The sequence below is a fragment of the Canis lupus genome, chromosome 18, assembly GCF_048164855.1.
Source record: "Canis lupus baileyi chromosome 18, mCanLup2.hap1, whole genome shotgun sequence".
In the NCBI taxonomy this organism is placed as follows: domain Eukaryota; kingdom Metazoa; phylum Chordata; class Mammalia; order Carnivora; family Canidae; genus Canis; species Canis lupus.
Window position 1 is genome coordinate 11,701,867 of NC_132855.1, and position 25,875 is coordinate 11,727,741.

The 25,875-nt window shown below is 34.6% G+C and overlaps 1 long non-coding RNA gene across 3 annotated transcripts in view; it reads right to left on the reverse strand.

Annotated features, from left to right (window-relative positions):
• Positions 1–25,875, reverse strand: part of LOC140608661 (uncharacterized) — a 64,336-nt gene that overhangs the window by 16,906 nt on the left and 21,555 nt on the right. For 2 of the 3 annotated variants that reach the window (XR_012010632.1, XR_012010634.1), the window contains exon 2: positions 14,197–14,242. This is a non-coding gene — a long non-coding RNA (uncharacterized lncRNA). Of the gene's footprint in view, positions 1–13,024; positions 13,256–14,196; positions 14,243–25,875 lie in introns of those variants that run through there. The other variant, XR_012010633.1, reaches the window with a different exon arrangement.

Sequence of the window (25,875 nt, forward strand, 5' to 3'; positions counted from 1 at the left end):
GTACTTATAAAGTCCTTAAAACAATGCTTGAACACTTGAGAACTACATGAAATTAATAAACAAAAATAGCATTCTTGTCTTCATTACCGAATATATATCAACTTCCTAAAATGAGATCGGTAAGATTAATGTTTTCCTATTTTGTGAAAGAATTTTAATAGGATGTCAGTTATCTATTATTTGAATATTTTAACAATGGACCAGTTTGGGGTTTGTTTGTTGGTCTGTTTGCTTTTTTGGAAGTTGGTATATGAATTACTATTTCAAGTTCTTAATTCTGGAAGTTCTATTCAAGTTTTCTATTTCTTCTTGTATTGTTTTGATAAAATAAGAAAATACACGTCAAGTACTCCTACCTGTGGAGCTTCCATTTTGTGACAAGGAGACAAAGAATACAGATGCCAAGAATAAATAATACAAGAGTGGGGTAAAGAGTAAGAAAATCACAGAGTTATTTTACATCAAGTACAAAGTGAAGTCCTCTTCGTTTAAATGTGGTAAGAGTTTCCTAGGGTATTGTAAAAAAGTACCACAAACTGAGTGGGTTGTGTTTTTTTTTAAGATTTTATTTATTTGACAGAGAAAAAGAGAGAGAGAGAGTGCATAAGCAGGAGGAATAGCAGACAGAGGGAGAGGGGGAAGTAGGCTCCCCCTGATCAGAGAGCCTGATTTGGGGCTCAATCCCAGACCCTGAGATCATGACCTGAGCCAAAGGTAGACGTTTAACTAACTGAGCGACTCAGGCACCCCTACAAACTGAGGAGTTTAAACAAATATGTTTTCAGATTTCTAGAGGCTAGAGATAAGGAATCAAGCTACTAGCAATTAGTTCCTTCTAAGGGCTATGAAGGAAGGATCTGTTCAGGCTTCTCTTCTTGGTTTACAGATGCCATCTCCACGTTCAAAGATGCTCTCTTTATATGCATGTCTGTGTCCAAATTGGCCCTTTTTATAATGATACCAATCATACTGATTTAGGGCCCATTGTAATAATTAATTACAGATGCAATGACCCAATTTCCAAGTAAGATCAAATTTCGTGGTACCAGATGTTAGGACTTCAACATATCAATCTTTTCTTTCTTTCTTTTCTGAAATGGTGGGAGGGAAAATTCAACTCATAACAGAAGATAACACAGTAGAGATCTGAATAAGGAAAGAAAGACAATTCTAAGAATATCTGGGGAAAAGAGTGTTCCACGCAGAGGGAGTAGCCAAAGGCTATGAGAAAGAAGCTTATCCAGCATTTCCCAAGAAAAATGTATATCCAGTGTGTGGTGCAAAATGAAGGAGGGGATGGGGGAAGGATGTGAATCAGAAATGAGTGGGAGACCAAATCAGGGGGAGGCTGGTACAAGGTGTCCGGTAGACTATGGTTAAGGACACAGAATTTATTCTGTGTGATACAGGAAAACACTGAGAGTTTTGAGCAGATGAGTGGCATGATCTGACTTTGTAGAGAATAAACAGCAAAGTCAAGTATAGAAGCAAAGAAGTTTGTTATGCAGTTATCATGATAATGCAGAGGAGAGATTATGGTGGTGGCTAAGAGTAGAACAGTACTAGGATATATCATGAGAAATGATTTAACACTAGATACATTCTGACGATTGATCCCGAATATTTTATCAACAAGTTGGAATACTACTTAGAAACATTTAGGTTATTATCTCCAGACCACATGGTAATAGAAATTTGAACTTTAAATTTGGAGTGATGCAAGATGGCAGAACAGTAGGTGCCTCGCTCACGTCCTCCCACACAAACTCGCAGTAGGACAGGCCTGTGATTAGACATTCTGAAACAAGTTCTTTTCCTTAAACTCCCAGAGCTCAGACTAAATTAAACCATTTCCAGTTTCCTTTCCTTTGATAGGTTGGTAGATTTGTTTTAATCCTATTTTACTTAAGGTATAGAGTTTTGAGCCCATAATTCTCTATGTTGTGAAAGCTTAAGGAGTCTTAACTATCCCCACTTCCAAACTATTCCACTTTTGCCCTTCCTAGGAGCTATGAAGATCTCAATCTTTGAGTGTGGTAAACAGTCAACATACTGAAGAAGCCCAGGTTGAGAGTTAGCTCAGTCTTTATATTTATTGCCAAGAGATTTTTCATTCTTATTTAAACTCGGCCTGCATTTTAAAAAGTGTTAAATTTTATATAGCATTCCTGGTAGTTTGAAGCTAGTAGGGTTTATCGAGAATGCATGTTCCAATAAAGGGACAGAAACATACACACAATGCTCATGAGAGAGTAAAATGACAAGCTCTACGTGAATTCACAATGCAAATCAATCAGTTGAAAAGTAATGATGCTAAATGACAGACTTGAGTGGTTTCTTTACAAAAATGTATATTCATCTTTGTAATTTGTACATATTGTTTCTCAGCTTCATAATATGTACATATTATTGTTTCTAAGCCTCTATGCTTATGGTTCTTTTATTCAAGAGGCCCTGTTTCCTTTTGTTTTGCATATCCTGCTACTATACTATCTAGTGTTCGATGTAAATAATAATATAGAGATTAGGTGAAAAATTGTACAATACCTTGATTTAATTTAGGTGTTTTACTTTTGTTTGTTTGGTATCAGGATAAGAATCGGAAAAACAAAGCTGCTAATTATTAAATTAAAAAAAAACTTTTGATAATTCCACTTTTCACATAGACTTATATGAATTCACTATTGACTATAATGGTAATACTAACATTATATTATTAAAAGTATATAATTCATAAATGTAAAGCTCTATAAATTCACAAACTATGTAAACCATTTTAACCAAATCAGTGATAAACAAAATTTCATGAGGACCCCCAGAAACTTCCCTTTGCACACTGCTTCTTCCACAGGACACCATTGGTAACCACTCTTTGGGTTTAAAACAACATAGATATAGATAAGCTATGAGTATTTTTGAGCTTCATATAGATACAGTCATAAGATGTAGCTTAAATTATGTTTTTGAAAAATATATTGTGTCTAGTTTTAGTTTATTTTCAATGCAGTTTAGTATTATGTATTATGCTATTGATGACCACTTGGGTTATTTCCACTTTGGGACTATTACAAATACTTCTTACATGAACTTAATTGTGCATTTTTTAAAAAGGCTTTATTTATTTATTCATGAGTCACAGAGAGAGAGAGAGAGAGAGAGAGAGAGAGAGAGGCAGAGACATGAATGGAGGGAGAAGCAGGCTCAATGGAGGGAGCCCGATGTGGGACTCGATCCCTGGTCTCCAGGATCACACCCTGAGACAAAAGCAAACACTCAACTGCTGAGCCGCCCAGGCATCCTTACTGTGCATGTTTTTTGATTGCCATATCTGTATGCAGATATTTCTTTGGGGCATATACTTAGGAATGGAAATGCTATCATTGTTTTGCCAACTACAATACCTTGTCACTATTTTTCACATGTTACTTTTCCTGTATTCTTTATTTTGCATCTTTTTATTCTTTCCGGACTTTTGTGTGGATATTCTTTATTAGCCTGCCTTCTAGTTCCCTAATCCGGTAGTGCACTAAATTCTTAGTATTAGATAGTTCCTTTTTCATGCGTACAATTTTATTTGATACTTCAATAAATACACATTCAATAATTACACATTCTCTGATGAAATTCTTTATATGTTAATCTATTTTCTTCAACATACAAATTATAGTTCTTAATCCTACTTAGCTAATTCCCAAATCTGGGTCAATTATGGGTCTGTTTCTACTTTCTATTTTTTCTCTTAATTTCAGTTGTATAGTCAAGTCCCTTTTATAATCAGGTTTTTGGGGGATTTTGAGTTTTGTTTTCATTTTTACTAAATACTGGAAATAACATAAAAAATATAAAGTTTCCAGATAACGTTAATTACTTCCAAATAGGATTCATCCATTTCTCCTAGCAGATGTATTGATTATGTCATTTGATGTACTAAATGATACCCTGTGGTAGGTAATATTATTATTCCCATTTTATAGATAAAAGCATCAAAGTTTTAACTAACAGCAGTTGACTCACTATTGCCCTTGCTTATACAGATATTCTCCCTGGTTTACGGATCCCCGGGTGGCTCAGTGGTTAAGCATCTGCCTTTGGCTCAGGGCATGACCCCAGAGTCCTGGGATCGAGTCCCACATCGGGCTCTCTGTGGAGCCTGCTTCTCCCTCTCCCTATATCTCTGCCTCTCTCTCTCTCTCTCTCTCTCTGTGTGTGTCTCTCATGAATAAATAAATAAAATCTTAAAAAAATAATATATTCCCCCTGGTTTAGTCCTCCTTATTCAAGTGACAATTCGCCCATGTTCCTCTTGCCCCCATGATAAGTAGTGAGGCTCCTAAGTGTCCAGAAATGCTAAAAACCATGTTACAAATGGATTATGATAAGGAACATCCATTCCTGAGGCCATTTCATCATTTGGGTTCCTTCTAATTTTCCAACCTGGTTTTCTGCAATCAGACAATGATACTAAGGCTACTACTAATACCAATCAATAGGAATTCTTTATTTTCCCTCTAAAATATATTCCCTCTCCAATTATAAATTTTGTCCCCACTCAGCATGATCTCTCCTCTTACCTCAGGCCACTTCTTTTTAGTATCCAAAAATCAACTCCATAAGAAAGTATCTAAAGAGAGAATCATTCTCATATTTAATTTGGCAATTACCTGTAAACTTTGCTTCTATTTCATTGTGGGTTGTGGTGGGTGAGAGTAAGGGAGGAAAATGATATGAGAAAGTAAAGGTGGAAGGAAATGCTCAAATTAACTCTATCAAACTACCTTGCCATGATAAATGAAGCAAACTGTCTAGAATAGTACTGTGTGGAAGAAACTGAATTTGCCTCATCCAGGTGGACCAGCCTGTCCCTACCCAGAGATTCTCCTTGACCACCAATGCTTCCCTCTCAGGATGATAAAGTCTCTCCTATTCATATTCTCAAAGATTCTTAAGCTTACATTTGTCCAAACTTTACTATACTGTGTTTACAACATCTAAATATGCTTCTGTCTCCCACTTGAACACCATAAGTCACTCTAGAGGCCAAAAGTAACATCTTATTCATCTATTTACTATGATGGCTCTATTCTTCCTCTCTCTCTCTCTCACACACACACCACATACATCACTGAAATAGAGGTTGACATTTGTTCTGTACTTTCTCTTGGCCCCTTCTTCAACCCTTAGCCCAAAGCAATCTACCTCTGCTGTCTCAATAGTCCTCTTATTAACAACAGTAGTTATTATCTTATGTTGTATCAAAAGAGCCCTTATTACCAAGTCCCATAAGTAGACTTAGGCTATCTTATTTAAGATCTCTGGAACAAATAACAGCTAATTACTCTCTCTTGAATTTCTCTCTTACTTCTATTTCCATGACAACTTTGACTAACCTCCTATGCCTCTGGCTATTCCTTTTCAATTTCTTCTGTGTGCTATAATTTCTCTATTGTGTCTCTATGTGCCTGTAGTCATTTACATTCCTCATTTCATTCCATACACTTCACCTAAGATAGCATCTGTTGGGGCCATCTGCCCCTAAAGAGAACTATACCAGTCTACCACATGGCCAATTGATCCACTGATTCCACTGACGACACCTTCCTTTATCTCTTTTCTTCACAACAGGTGTGCTTACCTATCTTTTTCAGGAAAAAGTACAACAATGAAAACAAACCTATGGATATGGAGGAAAATTTACTTTCTGCCAAAGTGCTATCAGGAAATCCATTCATCTGGGAAAGGAAACAACTCTATCAGCTTGGTAAAGATATCTGCCAGAACCACAGGGACAAAGTCAAGAGAATGTCAACCTGTGGGATTTCACAGAAGAATATTTCCTCTTGTTCTTTTATTGTCACCTATGCCTGGATTATATATTATCAAATTGATTCCATGACATCTAAATCCTACTGTAGACAAACAAAGAGAATCCATTCTTGTACATCTTCAGAAACCAATTATAGCATTTGGTAGAATTCCAAACTGGCAAAATATGTGTTTGTGCTTAGTAGTAACCCCCTTATGCCACTTTGAATTTGTAGAGTTTTCCCTTTCTAAAGCTTCCTAATGTTCCCCAACGCAGGAGAAAAAATAATTATACTTTTATTCCTGAAAGGAACACCAAGGAATACACTTAGAGTTGAGGATATGCAAAGTGCTAATAGGAGAATGAGAATTCCTTAATTCCCTATCAGGCTGCCAATCAGCAGACTGGCTTAAACCTGGAAGCTATCCTTTGAATCACATCTGATGTGCCTAAAATTTTTATTAAGAATATTCTTGGAAAACAAAACATCAACACTCAAAAAAAAACAAAAAAACAAAAAGAATATTCTTGGAAATAGGAATGCCTGGGTGGCTCAGTTAAGCGCCCAACACTTGGTTTCAGCCCCATGATCACATCAGGCTCTCTGCTCAATGCAGAATCTGCTTCAGATTCTTTCCCCCTCACCTTTTGCCCCTCCCTGTTCTCATGCTCACTCTCTCTCTCAAATAAATAAATAAAATCTTCAAAATATATACTCTTGGAAATAATATAAATGTTCCATTCTTTGTGAATATTCTGAATCATTTAGGGTATTAGTTCATGGATTATTTTCTCTATTCTTTAAAAGATAAAAATATTTTTAAGAGCATAGAAGTAGACTATGTTTAATGTGAAATCCTCAGAACAATGGAAAAAAGGAATGTGAACTTTCAGGAGGTTTTAGAGGTAAAGCAACCTTATCAGTTACATCTTATCAATAGAAAGAAAATGAAGGGGGTAATACTGTAGTGTGCAGTTGTGAGGGGCCTTGAGAGCAATGACAGGAAGAATGAGTCAAAATTAATCCTCCTCAATCAATTCTCACTGACCATATCCCCTTAAAGTCTGAATTGCAAGTCTGATAAAAAAGAGACCCAGTTTCTAGGATTCACACTTAGCAAAGACTACATTTTGGTGACTACAACTGTAAGTTGAAATGAAATTAGCTGATTTGATTTTCACTTCAAAACAAAACAAAACAAAAAACAAAACAATGGGAGTGTGCCTGGGTGACTCAGTTAAGCGTCTGCCTCTGGGTCAGGTTGTGATCCCAGGGTTCTGGGATCATCCCACATCAGATCCTCGGCCCCACAGGAAATCTGCTTTCCCTCTCCCTCTGCCTGCCACTCCTTCTGCCTGTGCTGGCTCTCTTTGTGTGTCAAATAAACAAATAAAATCTTTAAAAAACAAAACAAACAAAACAATGGGAATAAAATGCTTATAAACCAAAAGTCCAGTATCCAACTTTTATAGAAATAACCACAGTATTATAAACTTGAAATTCTGAACTTATAGAAAATAAATGTATTACCTGCATTTAAATTACTACAACTGGATGGCTTAAAACTATAGAAATTTATTCTCTCACAGTACTGAGGGCTGAATTTCTGACATCAAAGTGTCAACAGGGCCATGCTCCCTCTGAAGCTCTAGGGAAGATTCCTTTCTCTTCCTAGACTCTGGTAGTTGATGGCAATCCTTGGACAAATCCTTGTCTTTAAGACCTTTATCAATCCAATCTGCCTCCATCTTCACATGACCTTCCTCCCGTGTTTATTTATGTCCTCTTCTCTTCATATAAAAGGACACCAGTCACAGGATTTAGGGTCCATCCTAATTCAGTATGATTTCATATTAATTAATGAACATTACATTTACAAAGACTTTTCCCAAATAGGGTCATATTCTGAGATTTCAGGTGGGTATTAATTTAGAGGAAATTGTATGCATGTACAAACAGGTTTTTCTTTTTCAAAGAAATATTTAGCTATAATTGTGGAGGACTTTTCTGCATTTTAATACTTGAGGAGCAGAGGGTCTTACCACAATGTTAGTGGAAAGAGACACAAGATTTCAATATATCCACCTCTGACAGTAACATACTTCTTTACTGTCTTCTCATTCAGTTTCAGTTATATATCATCGATATTGTGAATCACATCAATAGAAGAGATAGCTTGCTTCACTGATGTCTATTATGCCTATCAGCTTACTTTGTGGGATGGACTGCTATAAAATATGAAGCTCTACGTTGTACTTGGCCACCAATTTTGCAAACTGCAGCCACCTTCACAGACTGTCATGTATGCCTAGAGCACAACAATCAACCTGGGGTATCCTTTTCATTCTAGAGATTCCTTGTCTTTTTCTGTGTTGGATCTCCTGTTGTCTGCCCTGTCCCATTTTTATGGTTAAAGTCTACATTTTTGGGGAACACATTTTCTAGTACCTTCCAAATAAATTTCCCCTTGTTTATCTAAAATAAAACTTGAGAGCTAGGCCTAGTATAGAACTGTCAGTTAAAAATCATTTTTCTTCAAATATCTGAAGACATTACATTGTTTCTTGCTTCCAGTGTTGCTTATGAAAAATCCCAGACTTTCACTGGTATTCCAATTTGTTATGATCCCCCCTCCCCTTGTTTTTTTTGGTCTGTTTTAATTTCCGGGAAATCCTTCAACTTTGTAACACTTACAAAAGTACTTTTTTTTCTTGTGATCATTTTTTAAGTTTTATGATAGTCTTTGAATGTTTCTCTCCATATCATCTAATTTTTATCTTATAAATAGTCTCTATGATCACTATTAGGATACTGTTATTTTCTTTCTTTCTGCATAGTGTTTCTTCCTTACAAGTTGCTTTTTCTTTTATTTATTTCTATTTCTATCTTCCCTTTTAAACTTTCTCTCAAGATATCTCATAATTTATTTGCTTACTCATGATTAAGAGTGGCAGGAACAGAGTGCTCAAAAAGCAAATTGAAAGCTCTGAGTGTCTGGTAAGGACTGGCAAACTTGAACCCCCACTGAAGGGAGATATGGACAATTTTTACAAAATCCTGGATGTCAATCTTTTTTGTTTCGTATTTCATGGGAAGGCAAATTTCCCAGAGACAGATATTCTAGTCTCCTGTGGGAGAAGTCTGGTTGTCCACATCTTAGGAGTCAAGTGAAGGCACAAAAACCTTTGCAGCTATATATATGTGGTCCATTCACTTTTCTTGTTACAATATTGCACATTCACTCTCAACAGTCCAGTCCAAGAATAGTTTAACTTTTTTTAGCAAACAAATCTCCAGAATATTGTCAATGTAACAGAGAAGCAGTTTAATGAAACGGAAGAAATTATTAGGACTTTGGTTTTTAATCATCAGATATTCTTTAACACCATACTGCTTCACTCCTAGTTCCTGAATTTTTTGAAATTTTTAAATTTTGGCTCCTTTTTCTATTTCCAGGTTAGCGTTTGCTAACTGGGTAGTCCTGGTCCATCTATCTTCTAACTTCCAAAATGCTGTTGCAATTATTTTCTCTCCTGTCTTTGTGGGTCTTTATCTTTGAAAAAAACAATCCCTTTAATAAAATTTTATTGAAGCTTGAAAGGATCAATATTAGATATGTATATTTAATATGTCTTCAAGGCATAAAACTTTCAGGAGAAATTTTATTGTACAAAGTAATTTTCAACCCAGATAGGTAGGCTATGATCTTGATTGAAATACTATAAAATGTGGACTTGACTCAGATCTACAACAATGGTAGATCACTGGCTGAATTTTGTCCCAGAAGACAAGGTTCTAGAGTACTAGAGGCTAAGAGAAAATTCTAATAAGCAGCACCACTTGCAATAAACTTACTATGTTTATACAGGTAAGAATGACATGGAAAGGAGAAAAATTATGAAAGTTATGGAGTAATTAAAACTAGGCAATGATCATCAGTGGCTACTAACATCATAAAAAGAGACCATAAGATTTTACGTAACTCTTGATAAAGCTATATAGTTTTGGCAACACACTGGACATAAATCCATCAAGACTGTCATATATAATTATCAATTTATAGGAAATACAGGTGCCAGAATGTATCAAATGACATATAGGGGTGTATTCAAAAAAAAAAAAAATCTTTACTGAGGGAAAATCTGTAGAAGAACCTTTAAAAACAATGGAATTGTTCTATACCTGCATTATTTAATATAGTAGCTACATGAGGTTATTGAGCACTTAGAAAGCATTTTAGTGTGATATTTTAAATTTTATTTAATTCTATGTTAAATTTTTCATTTAATTATTAAAATTTAAATGACTACATGTGGCTAGTTGCTACCACATCAGAGCAGATAGTTCTTTGGGACATTTCTCCAGTAACTAACAAGGAAAACAAGAGAGAAAAGGGGATCTTACTGAAAAGACTCAAAAACATGTCTTCCAATTACAATGTATAAATGTTTTTGGATTCTAATTAAAAGACATTGTACAAAATTATATTACTAAATGTTGGGACAAATGTGAACACTTATATTTCACGATATTAAAAAGTTAGTGTTACTTTGTGTCTGATAAGGATGTTATGATTGTATTTAAAAATAGTTTCCATCCAAAATATTTATGTAAAATATTTACAGATGAAATTATCTGTTAACTTAGATTAGGTTCAGCATAATCCAAAGTTGGGTGGAGGTACAGATAAAACAAGGTTGACCATAAGTCCATTGTTGATGCCTGTCATGGGCATGTGGGAGCACTTCACCTTATTCTTTTTACTCTTGAATATGCTAGAAAATTTCCACATACTTTTTATTTTAAAACCCACATTCCAACTCCAGTCATTCTAACTCTAATGAGCAACTACATTTGAGATCCCTAGGAAGAGGAAATAATGTAGCCAACTTTTAGGAAGAGCTCTAAGTGAAAATAGAAATATTTGAAATACATTGTATAAAGTGGTAGAAATCTCATCTTTACCCTTCAGGAAATTTTACTACACAATTATTTTAAATTTATTTGAGTTTTCATTATAACTCTAACTGAGGAATCAATTTTTCAAACTTAAGAATTTGGTACCTGTTAAGATCAGAACATAAAAGTTGGAGAAGCAATCAATACAAATATATACAACCTTTCAAAGCATTCTTATCATGCTTCATGTGAGGCTAATGAAGACTTAATTCAAGAGAGATAAAAAAATCTCTGCATGTGTCCCCTGTAAGTGTCTTCAGAATTAAAAACCTCAAATCTGACCACAGAGTATAAATACAGATATTTTTCTATCATTAAGATCATTATAAGAACCCATAAATTTGTACGTTTTAACAATTAGGATCAGATATAACAGACAGAACTAATAAAGTAACAGAAAACCCTAGGACTATAGCAGATATAGCCTTTCTCTTATTGGTTGAGGTTGTTTTTTTTTTTTTTTTTTTTTTTTCTCTCTGACCATAAAACATTTTTGTACATATGTTTAATAAGTAGCCTTTGGGAGGAAAATCCTTAAATGAATTCCCTGGGGCCTTAAAGATATGCATCCATATAATAGCAGGCTTTACAATGACCACAAAAAAATCAAACTTTCTGATAAGTCTCATAAATTATCATGCAAATTAAAACCATTCTAGATGTTCAAAATTTGCAAGCATTACAGGGCTACTACTCCTATTGCTTATTCCTAATGTTCTTACTGGGATAAAGGAAAGGAGGAAAATTAGCAGGCACCATGCCTTCCAATTTATATATATTTTCTATTCTAAATCTCTTGTCAACTTTATTATCTCCATCTTAAAGTAGATTCAGAAAGGTTAATTCAGTTGCTCAATGTCACAGTTAGTGGAGGAGTAGATTTTAAACCTAGTTTGAATTAAATCCCAATATGATTTCTGTTACGGTAGTCTATCTTCTAGTCTACTTTGCTTTTGTATAGCTTTGATGTGTAGATAAGAAGGGGGGGGGGCAGGGGGAGAGACAGAGAGAGGAGAATTCCAGATATACTGTTAGAAAAGATGATTATCTAAAATAGGCTGCAAATTATACCTGCAAATTTCAGAAAATGTGAATGTCTTTGTTTCCTAAGGCTGTCATAACAAATTGCTATAAACTTGGTAGCTTAAAACAATAGAAATGTATTTTTTCAAAGTCTCTGGCAATATCTCCATCTTCCTCTGCACCCACCTCTGTGGTCTCTGCCACTCTGCCCTTAGAGTCATTCTTTCTTTCTTTGAAAAGTAGCATATATTTCCTGCCACTGATCTCTATCAGTCCATTTCCTATCTGTAGAACCTCAGAAGTCCAAGAGCCATCCTTTATTTCATCCTGTATCTGTCCTCTTCTGTCCAAGCTGACAGTGTCTCTGCTGGCATACCAGTGTCAAAAAACCTCTCATGTATGTCAAAGGGATCTATACTATTAGACACAGGGTTCTCCACATATCCTTCAAGAATAATCCTTTATCTATTCCTGACTTCTGCCGAGAGTGCTAATTGGATCCATGATCATACATATACTCAATTAATCAACAAAATTGAACCTTGAACCTCTCTTTCAAACATGCTTCCTACCAGTAAACCACCTACTAGTAGCATCTTTGCAATCTGGGTAGGCTAGAAGCTCCCCAAAAAACTCAAGTTCTGGTTCCATATTGTTTAACGGTTCTTTCCTTAATTTATCTCTTTCCTCTTACATTTTGCCACATGTAACAAATAGAACCCATGCCATATTTCTGACATTTTGCATGGTAATCTCTTCAGCTAAATATGCAAGTTTATTGCTTACAAGGTCTGCTTTCCACTCAATAATAGAAAATAAGCCAAGTTTTCTGCCACTTTATGACATGGACCACCTCTTCAGTTTCCAATAACATGTTTCTTATTTCCATCTGAGATCTCCCCAGAAGCATATTTTAATGTTCATTTTTCTACCAACAGTCTTTTCAAGGAAATCTAAGCTTTTCTCTGTTATGTATCTCAAAATTCTTCCAGCCTCTACCCATTAACTAATTCTGAAACCGTCTATATTTTTAAGTAATTTTTACAGTGACATTTCACTTCCCATTACCAAAATCTATTAGTTTCCTAGGGCCATTATAATGAACTACCCCAAACTTAGTGGTTTAAAACAACAGAAATTGTCACAGTTATGGAGGCAAAAAGTCTGAAATCAAGGTACTAACAGGGCTACATTCCCTCTAAACCATGTAGGGTAGGGGCAAACACTTTTTCTTCTCTTCCAGCGCTGGTGGCTACCAGCAATCCCTGGCATTTCCTGACAAACAGACATATCATTACAATCTCTTCAAGACTGTCTTTATATCACCTTCTCCTCTGTGTCTTCTCTTCTTGTCTGTATAATCTACGTCTGACTCACTCTTGTAAGGACGCCTGTGCTTGGATCAGGCCCTTCTAGGCAATCTCGGGTGATTTCATCTCAAGATCCTTAGGTTAATTCATCTGTAAAGACTGTTTATTTCAAATAAGGTCACATTCGTGGTTATGAGAAGTTAAGACAGACAAATATTTTTGAGGGTCTCCAATCAACCTACTATATTGAATTGTGTATGTGTATTTACCCACAGAAAGTCTATAGCTACATAAATCTGATTACAGATTTGTAGGATTCAAAAGTGTACAGCAAAGTATATCTCCTAATGGTGCTAAACTTCAAGTTACATACAATATTACATTTTAAAGACATTCTTTTGTATCTGATAAAAATACTGTATTCAATAAAATAAGTTAATAAAAGTAAAGAAATCTTCCCCCAGGGGAGTGATTATCAAACTGAATGCAAATATGAACCCTACTTAAAGGGACGGTGAGTTTATATTTGCATTCACCGTTTTGTCACTGCTTATAAAAGATATCAGATATCTGTTCTTTACATTTTACCATCAAACTAAATTTGAGAGACAGATGACGTTAAAATAGAGACATGTCAAAAAGAATTGTTTTTTTTTTTATAGCACAGGAATAAGATGAACCTAAATGTATTCTGAAACTAGAGGAAATGTCTTGATAGTACATGAAGTTTGCCCATGCTTTCAATTTGAATCATAAAGTCAACACATTTTTTTATTATTTATCTTGGTTTGGAGTTAATATACAAGCTACTATACATTTTTAATTCACTCTCGTTTTTAGTGGTCTAGGTATCCAATATTTCATACTTGGCTTAATTCCACCACATAGTTCAAGACTTCTGGACAACTACTCTGTAATAAGCCTACTCTTCTACAGGAGGATTTACCCATAGAGTTGACCATACAAAGATTATATCTGGGTGCCTATACATGGTTGATAATGCTCCTGGGACAAATCACCAATTCTTTAAAACTCACAAACAGCCATTACAACCAATTTTTTTTTGCTAGGAATAACTATATTATAGTACCGAAACTTACCATTTTGTGTAAAAGAGTGAATTATCTGTATATGATACTTTTATTCCTGAAAAAAAAAAAAAGAAGAATGCTTTATTTTCTAAGTTGCTAGTGTAAAACTTTTCTTCGTGGAGACCTTTGTTGAGAGAGTACACTATCCCTAATGATAAACTGCATATGTGTTTTATCACGATAATAAGAAATAAACATAAAAATAAAAGCGCTAGAGAAAAAGGACAAGATAAAGAAAAACTTAGGAAATTTCTGCATGATCAATGCAATATCTTCTTTTACCCTGAAAATACTTGGTTGTTCTAAAGATCAGAGAAAATCACAAATTTCCTGGTGTATTTCCTTTTAGAAACTGGTGTCAAGGTTGAGTTCTATGTCCTGATTAATATTATGTCAACATGATCAGTTTATGCAGGTAGAAGTAGGTAGATATTTGATAACTATATTTAATTTTTAAAATATTGATAACCTACTCTGTCACAGTTCTGGATCTCGGGAGTTATAAAGCAATATAATAAAAAAATTTCTTTACAGAATATAAGAAACTGGCCCCACACACATGCTTTTCTCAAAATTATGATTAATCTTCTCCCCACTCCTACCCCACGTGACACACACAAGATATATCTTCATCTAAAACTCAGTTCCAGGTATTTCAGCACATCAAGAGACTCACCATAATGTCAACCCTACCAATTTAGCTCATTATAACTGAGCATCTGCCACTTTAGTCCATTTTACCCATTCTGATTGCCAGATTAGCAGATTAGGGTTAGCAGACTGCTAACCCTAGGGTTTGGAAGGGCTGGGGACAGATATTTTAATCTTGATTAAACTAAACCTTCACAAAGACACCAAGGGAGTTTTGGAGAATGTACACTATGAGACATGTTGTAGACTACTGTACCTCAATGATTTAGAAGTACTGTCAGGATTCATAAAAACTTTCCTTGGATGGATTGGTTTTGGTAAAGGTGGAAATGAAAGAAGTTTGATGACTATTTGCCTGACCTCCTGATGAAGATGTTTGTCTCGAGTCTTCAAATAGGTGCTCAAAACAGATGGAATTGGAACACCTCTAAGAGTGCCTTTGTCATAAAGCCATTTTGGATACAAGATTTATAAGACAATTCTTATCGGTAATACAATGTTTTCAAAGATATTTCCAAATAACTTAAGTCATATTTTGGCTCTAATACAAATTATTTATTTCAACTCTTTGTAAATGTTCCCAGCTTTTGGGAAAAGTTTTATTATTTATTTATTTATTTATTTATTTATTTATTTATTTAATTTATTTATTTTGGGGGGGGGATTTTTAAATTCATTTTTCATCACAGCTTATTATACCCAGGTAATTTGCCAAGTTTCCAAAGTATTGCTAATTCAAATAAAACTATTCTTAACCTCCGAATAAAAATCTAATTCACTGAAGAATTACTTGGTTAGAGAACATTTTTACTATAGGTGTCTCTGCAGAATTCATTAGCTGATAATACTGTTAAGGCTGCATAGATCTGAAGGAAAGTATTACATGAATTGTGGTCACATTTGATTAGATATGAACCTGAGGGAATAATTCCATACATCAAGGTAATAGGAGAATGAGCTCACCTGCAATGCTTTGTCAGTGATGAATTTCACTCTCTGCTAAACATGAAACTTAATTTTTAAGGAGGATACAAGAATCACATGCATACCACATTTAGAGGTGAAACTATTTAATCTTATACTTTGCTATAAAATGTATTTCAGGTCTAATCATTAGATACCAGAAAATAGCCCTTGCTGCTAAAGTAAGTCAGTAATTTATGTGTCTCTGACAATTTAAAATTGCTTAGCTTGCACCTCTAAAGTGAAATTTAGAAATTAGCAACAGGAAATGATATACTTATGTCAGGAAAAAATAAATACTGTAACTCTAACTTATATGTGACATATTCATGATGACTTTGGGCTTTTCTCTTGTACACCTTTTTTTTTTTTCCTTCTTCAGATCTTCAAGGGAATTTATTAGCCCTTTTCCTTTTATCTCTGCTTAAAATTTCCATGGAAATGTAATTATGGGCTAAGATTCTATTATTTTAGTAGGAACAGCAAGAAATGACATTAGGAAAGATAATGACAGAAAAAAATAAATATTTGTTTTACGTTACACATTTTGTTAAATGATTGATTTACCTTATCTCAGTACACATTTACAACAGCTTTTCAAGGCAGATGTAATAGGATTCCAAAATAGAACTATTCTTGTCTCAGATTTGACTGAGGCCCTGATGGCAAAAGAGAAAAGAGATAGGTCTGAAGCAAATTGCCTGACCTACACAGAGCATGCAAAAGAGCATCTGCCATACAATTTTGCAAGTCCTTGTTCAACATCTAAATCAATACTATTGATAAAGAGGAGTTTTGGAGGGAATTTCTTTGGAGGTGGTAAAGAGGCATGGAATCCATGTGTGAAAAGAGATACTCCTCATTTTAAGACACATAGAGGGTATATTAAGTCTCAGAGAACTTGACTTTGTCCTTCATGAGATATTGAGACACTGCCAGACTGATCTCTTAAAAGGTCCAAATGTATATAGTTGCTCCAAGGGTGAGTTGGGAAGTAGCTGCACTTTCACTTGTCAACGACAGTGTTTCAGGGAACTAACTGTGGATATTTTGACAGGAGCCAACAGGAGCTTCTTTTGAATCTCAGCAAATAAGATACATAAAGAGATAACGAGACTACTGTAGGGGATCTCCCTCCAAATGTTCATTTATTCACTCATTCCTCCAAAAAACACTTACTGAATGTCTACTGCATCTTTTTAGGCATAGGAGATACAAAAATAAATAAAATAGGTAACATTTGCCTTCTAAAATCTCATGAGGAAAGACAGACAATAAACAAATATATCAAATTATGAAAAGTGCTTTGGAGAAAAAAAAAAAAAAGCCATGAACAAGAATAAAAGAGGTCAAGTAGAAAAGGATAACCAGAAGCTCAAAGAGGGAGTACAGTTAGAGGAACCTCTGAGAAATTAAAATGCCCAAGGAAAGAATCAACATTCAATATCTACCAAGCTTAGAAAACACAAAAGCCATTTCTTTAGAAGACAGATTTTCACATCTCCTCTCTCTCTGAACCCATCCTAATACTGGAGGAGCCAGAAGCAAACAAGTGAGGAGATGAAATGTTAGGGGATAGGAAGAAGAGGAAAATTAGTAGAACAGTAAATGAAGAAGCTGACCACACCTGCCTTCCCTATTGCTGGTTTTCACCCTGCAAAATATTCAAGGTGTGAGAGGGGAGGGGTTTTAACCTCAACTTAAGGTCGGAATTTGGATTGTTCAACTGCACCAACATTTTCATGAAATGAGAGCAAATACTCTTTTGACTAGAAGTGCCCTCGGGAATTTTTTTTTTTTTTTTTTTTTTTTTTTTTTTAAATCAGAGTGACTACAAAGTCATGGGACTTCTCTTGAGATTTCATGCTAGGAGAGATAAACAACTAATTCACCAAGGTCATCAATGGATGTGGGAGGAAAATAATGCTTAATGATTGCGCCCTATTGAGTTCTGTTCTTTCAACTTAACAGTGGCAGTTGGCATTACTATCCTTAGAGGAGAAACTGAAGCTTACAGACTGAATTCACCTACTGAAGTTTTATACAACAACAATGAAGTACTGAAGCCAGAAAGCAAATATGGGAAAATCAAAGTTATAACTGACTTGTGTGGAAGAGGCACTCTTTGGCCCCATCTTCTTCAAGGGGAAGATCATTCAAGAATAAGCACTTCTTGGGATCCCTGGGTGGCGCAGGGGTTTGGCGCCTGCCTTTGGCCCAGGGCGCGATCCTGGAGACCCGGGATCGAATCCCACATCGGGCTTCCGGTGCATGGAGCCTGCTTCTCCCTCTGCCTGTGTCTCTTTCTCTCTCTGTGACTATCATAAATAAATAAACATTTAAAAAAAAATAAAAAAAAATAAAAAAAAAAAAGAATAAGCACTTCTTTGTGAAAGATTCTTTTTTCTTAAAGTTCTTTATGAGCCATACAGCTTGAAGTTCAAGTTTTGTGTTGAGAAAGAGAACGTTTCTTTGTTAAATGTATAATCCTGAATATGGTAGCATTGTTCTCCCACTTCCATAGACATGATTAGCCTATCTTATCCTTTGCCCACTCACTCATTTGCCCAACCTGATCAAAACTCATTAGCATTGTAAGGTAGAGTTCTAAACTAATTATTAATATTGGTGTAGTGCTTAGATTTACAATGCACTTTCAAGTAAATAATTATTTGATCTCACAACAACCCCCAAAAGAACAATTATTACTAAGATTACTTTATCCTAATACTGGAAAATAAAACCGAAGCTAAAAGAGTCTGAGAGAATTGCTCAGAGTCATAATGCTACTGTGAGACCTTGAACATGACTCTTATGGCTCACAGTTTAATGTTTTTAAGGGAGACTTAAGAAGATTAAAGAAGGCACTTTTACTGTAATAGATAAAAGGAAATTAAATTAACCATTTGTGTTGGAAACAGATATGCCAAATACTTTGCAGTTTTCACCACTTTTAGATTTAATATCTGCTATAGTCTTTTTTCCTTTAGCTATACAAATGCCTTCTGGGACTTGCCACTGAGATGAGTTGTTTGTTTGAAGGTTCTGATTAAATTGTCTTTGGGCTCTCCTCATCTCTAGTTAACTTTTACAGCCCATTCCCAATGTTTCATATGTGGTGGGAAAATTCAGTTGCTTACTTTTGTTTCTTAAAGGAAAACAAGGCTTTGTCTACAAAATTCTAACAAACAATAAATATTAAACACAACTCTGTCAATGAATTTCACACAATCATTTCCCTCTTTTCATGAAATTAACATACATACATTTGAGATGTTAATAGACCTTATACGTATCATTCAAATCTTCATCAAGTATAATTAATAAAATGAGCTTCAAGATTGTAATGCTGTTGAAATATCACAAAAATCCATTGTCTATAAATGTGCAATCATTTATTCCTTTGAGTAATTGATCTTTGCCCAACTTATATTTAATGTCCCTAACTGCAAGTCTATCATTTGTTAGAAATTTGTTGGTATAACATATTAAAAAAAAAACCTACAAATGTATATTTTTTATACAATTGAACATAAAAAATTAAAAATGGCAAATCCATAATGATCAATTTATACGTATGTGTATTTACTCCCTTAGGCATCAAAAATATCTTAGTGCATATGTCCTTCAAAGGCAAATACATCCCATCAGTTAACTAGAATTTAGTGTTCAATGATAACAGTGCTGTTTGACAAAAATAAGTTGAATATTACTAGGTTCAGATTAATATTTTATAAAGGATTTCACAATTTGTTAAATATGCTAGGTGCTCAGAATCTTTTCTCAATAAACCTCTGTAAAAATAAAATCAACCCAGAGCTTTCTCTCTATCATAGCTTCCAAACATGCTGAGTAACAATATTCTAGATTTGAATAAGAATTTTAGATTACTTTATTTTACATTATTTTACATCTGAGAAATATAAATGGTTAGGAAGAAAATTAGTTACAGAACCATATATTCCAAGCTTTAGGCAATTATGCTGCATGCCTCTGTTAATACGTCATTGCTCAGCACTGGTTATAATTCAGCAGCAGTTACAAAGTAATGTACCTTTGATTAAAACACAAAAATTCCTTTTGGAGAAGAAATTTTTTCTTTTCTTTTCTTTTTTTTTTTTATGAAGAAGAGATTTTAATGTGAAGTTTCCACCCTTTTTTTTTTTTTTTTGAGTGAATCAGGGTATATAAAATTACTGGTAAAATAAGGCATTAATTTATTTATTATTTATTATTTATTATTATTTATTAATTTTTCTAGGTATAGGTTGACTTAGGTACAGAAAAATTATGTAGGTTTCTCAAAGCTCCATTCTAAGATTAACATTTTAAAAGTAAACAGAGTAGAATCACTGACTTAATAGTTATGGAGAAACTCATAATATTACTCCTCAGAAGCCAATATTTCACAACCAACCTTATTTGAGCAAATATGTGTGCACATGTGTGTATGTGTGCACTTTAGATGTCCCTGTTACCATTTAATCGGCAAAGAGTGGAATTTACTGTCAGGTAAGGAAACTATTATTTTTTAAATTCATGAATACATAATGTCCTATTAAATTTTGAGAACCTATGATTAAATCAGAAAAGGTTAAGGTAGCTCTGGAAGGCCCTACATATTACATGGAATTCAGTCAACAAAAATGACCGCACATAGATATAGCAACATGAATACAATTCTCAAACATCACTACTGTTATGTTAGGTAAATTTACAATAATGTATGAAGCAAGAATACCATTCATTCATCATGTCTAAGAGCTTTTTATTGCTGAGTTAAATAAACAAATACAAGTTGATAGGTCATTACTCAAAAAAAAGTCATCCCACTTTGCTAAAATCCATTTTACATTCTTCTGGAAATAACATTTTTACAATATAAGCTAAAATTACATTATTCCCTTTGAATGGCTCCGAACAACAATAATAAAACAACAGCAAAGTTTTCATTTATATCAGACATTTAAATATCATAAAAATATGAAAAAATTCAATAAACAATTCCTTTTCATCACATATATGTTCTGATTATCTCTTATTATTGTAATGGTAATGGAGGGATCCTGTGCACTAAATAGTACTAGATACCCAAACATAACACCCAGATCTGGTTAGACAAACTTGACAGCAGTTTGACATCAGTCAACTATATCTATTAACTAGGGGAGAGGATACTGCATGCCATGCAAGGCCACATGGAATTTGCAATTGGGAACAGACTGAACAGGGACATGGAAGCAGACTCTGGAGTAATAAGAGGATGTGGTGTCCCCTGGTTCCTCTGTAAGGATGTGATTGATTTATTTGAATAATTCCACAGGCCAGAAAAGTTAGTGTGGGATTAGGGAGAGCACAGCTGCTCTGGCTGCTGGGGGAACTAGCCAGGTGAGGAGCCTTTCCTACCGTGGAGGGAACAGTGGCAAAATGTATTTGGCAGGAGAGGGGAACTCACAGTTAGGCTTTTGGGGGCCCTGTGAGATTCAAAGATATCAAAGCAGCACTCGAAATTTTAGACCTTTCAATACAGTGTGCTTCCTATCAGCTTAGAGGCTTTTCAATGGATCACTGAAACTAGATATTAAAAAGATCCAAGGATTTAGAATAACCATACCACATTTTTTTTTACTGCATTAATCCTTAATGGAGAACTCTTAAGCTTGATACATCAGATAGATCTAAAACAAAATTCAAGTGTTAGCTACTTTGATACCAAGATATTAAACATAGATTTACATATGAATTTAGAAATCTAAACACTAATGTGGAGATCTGCATTTATCAATACTACAGTAAACTTTTTAATACTAATATGTATTATTTTTTTCACTTTGTTTATTCTAATCAATCTTTCTTTCTATTTGCATACTTCTAAGAATCATGCTTTCAAGAAAACAAGATGTTACCAAAAAGGTAGGCAATGAGTATAATAAACCAAATTATTGAGTTTTGCTAATTTTCATTACACAGAAAAAACAAAAGCCATTGGCAAAAAAAATTAAATATTATTCATAAGAGCTACTTAAAATTATTATAAAATTATGCAAAATTTCAGTATCCACAGAGAATGACAGTTAATGGAACACTAAAGGTATCCCAGTTATTTGCTTTTATAAAAGTATGGAAACTTACTATCCTTGTTGATATATCACACACAGGCCAAATATATATATTATTGTTTTATGTAAATATATGTGTTTACCTGTGTCTAGATCGATAAAAAAGACACTTTACAATAATAAAAATAATATATTCCAACTTTTGTGATGTGCCTCATTCCAGTTTATGAGATGTAACGTAGGCAGAGATTACACAGACCAAAGGTTAAACTCACATAATAGGATTAATTCCATTAACTTCTGCTTTATTTTTCTTGGTGGAATAATCTCTCAGACTCTTGAAACCTTACTAAAGTTCAGACTAGATGCAATGTCCAAGAAGTAAAATGAAACACTGATATGATGAAATCTGATCTATAGAGCTCACACATGCCATTCAAACAGAAAATGTTAAGAGTTCTATGTTGGAAATGGGAGAATTTTTTAATTCCCAATTCCCTGCAGGCATTCATTTTTCATTTTTATTACTCTTTGGATTAACATTCAGATTTGAGTTGTTCCACGTTTGTTCTGATATGCTAAAAACATTGTCTAAATAAATAAATACATCATAGGTGGTGATATATTGTCAGTAATATATTAAATATGTATAATATTTGTTTTCTAATCATCTTTCACAAGCTTTAAATTTTATCATATTCTTTTTATGTAGCAATAAAGCCATTTCCATTGCAAACTTGTAACAATAATGGATAGCAACCTTCAGGGGATACATTTCTGAGAAATTTATTTCCCCTCATGTTGCTCAGCCACCCAAGGAATGAATTTGTTTCCATGACAGATAAGGACTACACTGATCATTTTTAAAATGGTCTTGGGGCACCACAAATCAATAACAGAAAAAGAAAATGCAAGATAATAATATTTCTTTTCATTAGGTTGATAGATGGCATTCCAGATTTATGTATCGAAATTGTCTCTTTAACAGTTATTAAATAACCTTAAGCATATATCTTGGCTGTGTGGATCCTGTTTTATGGTGAATAATCGAGACAAAGATAAATTCTTTTGGTTGCAATGCAGTTACTTTACAGAAATATAATAACAAAAAATATATAAGACATTTAAAAATATATTTACTACAAAGCATAATATTCTAAATTAAAATCTAAGTCACATAATATAACTTTAATTTTTTAGTATAAAATAGCTCTGCAATAAGATATTCCACAGGAATGTTTTTATTGTTGTTTTGTTTAGTCTTATTTTTTAAACTCTCACTTGAGCAATATGTATTAATAATAATGGTGTTCTACAAAATTGTCATGGGAGAAGATATACATTTCATAGGCTACTTTAAATTCATCAATGTTGAAATTTTTGTTGCAAAAGTATGTATTTAAAAGTAATTTGAGACAAACTGAAATTATAGCATTTTAAAGTTTTTTTTTTTCCTGATTGCTCTCATTTTTCTCTAAAAGTGTTATATATGCCTGAATTACATATAACAAATGGAAGAATGCTTCTTTTAGATGCATTTCCAAAACATTCCTTTAGAAATGATTTTTATGTTTTCCTTATATAAGAACTCTCTATATTTTACTTTACCACTCAAATATCAAACTTAAGTATCGTTTGAAGTGTTACTTTTGCAAAACTTGCCAATGACTTTGTTGAAAAGTTGAAAAATTTAAGAATTTCAGTGAAGGAAAAAAATACCCTATTTGATGTAAAACTCCATTTGATTGTCTGAATTTTTCACCTGTCATTGGTTTTGGTAGATACATCCAAATATATGCCCTCACTCTTTTTAATAGTTTGACACAGTCCTCATGAAATACATCCAATTAACATCATCAGTTTGATAATAAATTATGATTTTATATGTAAAATGTATTTCCCATTTCACCTCCCAAATACATGTGCAGGACAACCCAACCCAGTCAAGGTCGCAGGTTGCTAATAGTTTGTGAGAGAATTCTCCCATGATCTTAAGTATGTATCAGCCATATGCCAAAGTACTGAAAAATGTCTCTTTGAGTTCTAATGATAATTTGTGTTTCTACATACTATATATTAACAATCCAAGGTGAAATTAAGAAAAATTTCATTTACAAGACTTCAAAAAGAATAAAATACTTAGGAATAAGTTTCACAGAGGAGGTTCAAGACTTGCACGCTGAAAACAACAAAACATTGTTGAAAGAAATTTTACAAAACCTAAATAAAAAGATAATCTGAGTTAATAAACTGGAAGACTTAATTTTGTTAAAAGGGCAGTAATATTGAGATCCCTGGGTGGTGCAGTGGTTTAGCTTCTGCCTTTGATCCAAGGCGTGATCCTGGAGTCCCGGGATCGAGTCCCAAGTCGGGCTCCCTGCGTGGAGCCTGCTTCTCCCTCTGCCTGTGTCTCTGCCTGTCTCTCTCTCTCTCTCTCTATCATGAATAAATAAATAAAATCTTTAAAAAAAAGGTAGTAATACCCATAGTGCTCAAGAAACTAAATGCACTCCTTTATCAAAATTCTCAATGCATTTTTGCAGAAATGGAAAAGCTAATCAATCCTAAAATCCATATGGAATTGCAAAAGATCCTGAATAACCAAAACAATCTCAAAAAGGGAGGACAAAGTTAAAGGATTCACAATTCTGGATTTCAAAACTTATTATAAAACTACTGTAATCTAAGCAATAGCACACTGGCATAATAACATACTGTGCATACTCCACAGATTAATGGAATAAAATTTGAGAGTTCAAAAATAAACCCATAGGGAAAGGAAGAGGGTGCCAGGGCAAAAGGACCTTAGGCTTGTCTCGTCCCATGAATACAGCTAGATAACTATCAAATCATCCTAAATACCCCCAGAAATTGGTAAGAAGTCTGACAGAACAAACCCCGCAATTAAAAATAGAGAAGAGGCCACTTTGAAGAAGGTAGGAAGTGTGGAGATGCAACTTAGAAAAGAAACATATCATGGCTGCTATAATGGGAAGGGAGAGAGCCATGGTTGCAGAGAGAGGGGCAACAGACACACTAGCACATAGAAGAGTGCATGAGGAAAATGAATCCCCACAGCAACTGATTTGAAAGGGAGAGGGCCCAAATTTCATGAGCTCTTGCAACCAAGGGCCTTAAAGTCTGGAGTTTTAAAGGTCAGCATGCTTGGATCTGGGAGAGCTCAGAGGACATTGGGGCTGCTCTTCAAGAAAAAGCAGGAAAAACAGCCACGGACATATAGTATGGAAACAGCGATCTGAAGAATGCCTGGGGTACACAGTGGGGAGATGAGCTGCTCACCTCTAGTATGCATTCCCAGAGAGGCAGCTTTCATGGGAAGACCCCTCTGAGAACAAAGGAATTGGCCAGCACCATTTACTTCCTCTCTCCCTCAGCATAAACACAGAGCCAGTGGCAGGCACCAACAAAGCACCAGCACTCCCAACTTAACTTACTTACATCAAGCCCCACCCCACTGTCCACTGGGAAAAAAAAACAGTCCTTCCCAGTCAAACCTGACTCAGTCCCAATACAATAGGACTCCAACCTCAGAAGATGGGCCCAAATTCCTGCCAACACACGTCTCCCTCCTGAGGAGTTTTGCAAAGCCTCAGTTCCATTGGTGGTGGCAACAGGTCTCATTGCACAACCTAGTTAAAATCCACCACAATCAGGCCAGAGGCCAAACAGTGCTTACAACAGGCAAAAAGAGCTTTTTCAGATAATTGGTCTGAAGGATAAAGCAGCTAGGACACAACAGCAGAGCACACAGAGCACACACTGGAGACACTCCCAGAAGCACCAGACCCTGGAGAACAGGGGACACTATACTATAGGACGCTACAGGGCCTCCTCTTCATAAAGCCACTATCTTCAAGAACAGGAGGCATATCTGACTTTCCTAACATGGCAAAATAGGCACAGAGACTTAGACAAAATGAGAAGACAGAGGAATTTGTCCCACATGAAAGAACAGAACACAACCACAGCCAGAGATCTGAGGCAGATATAAATA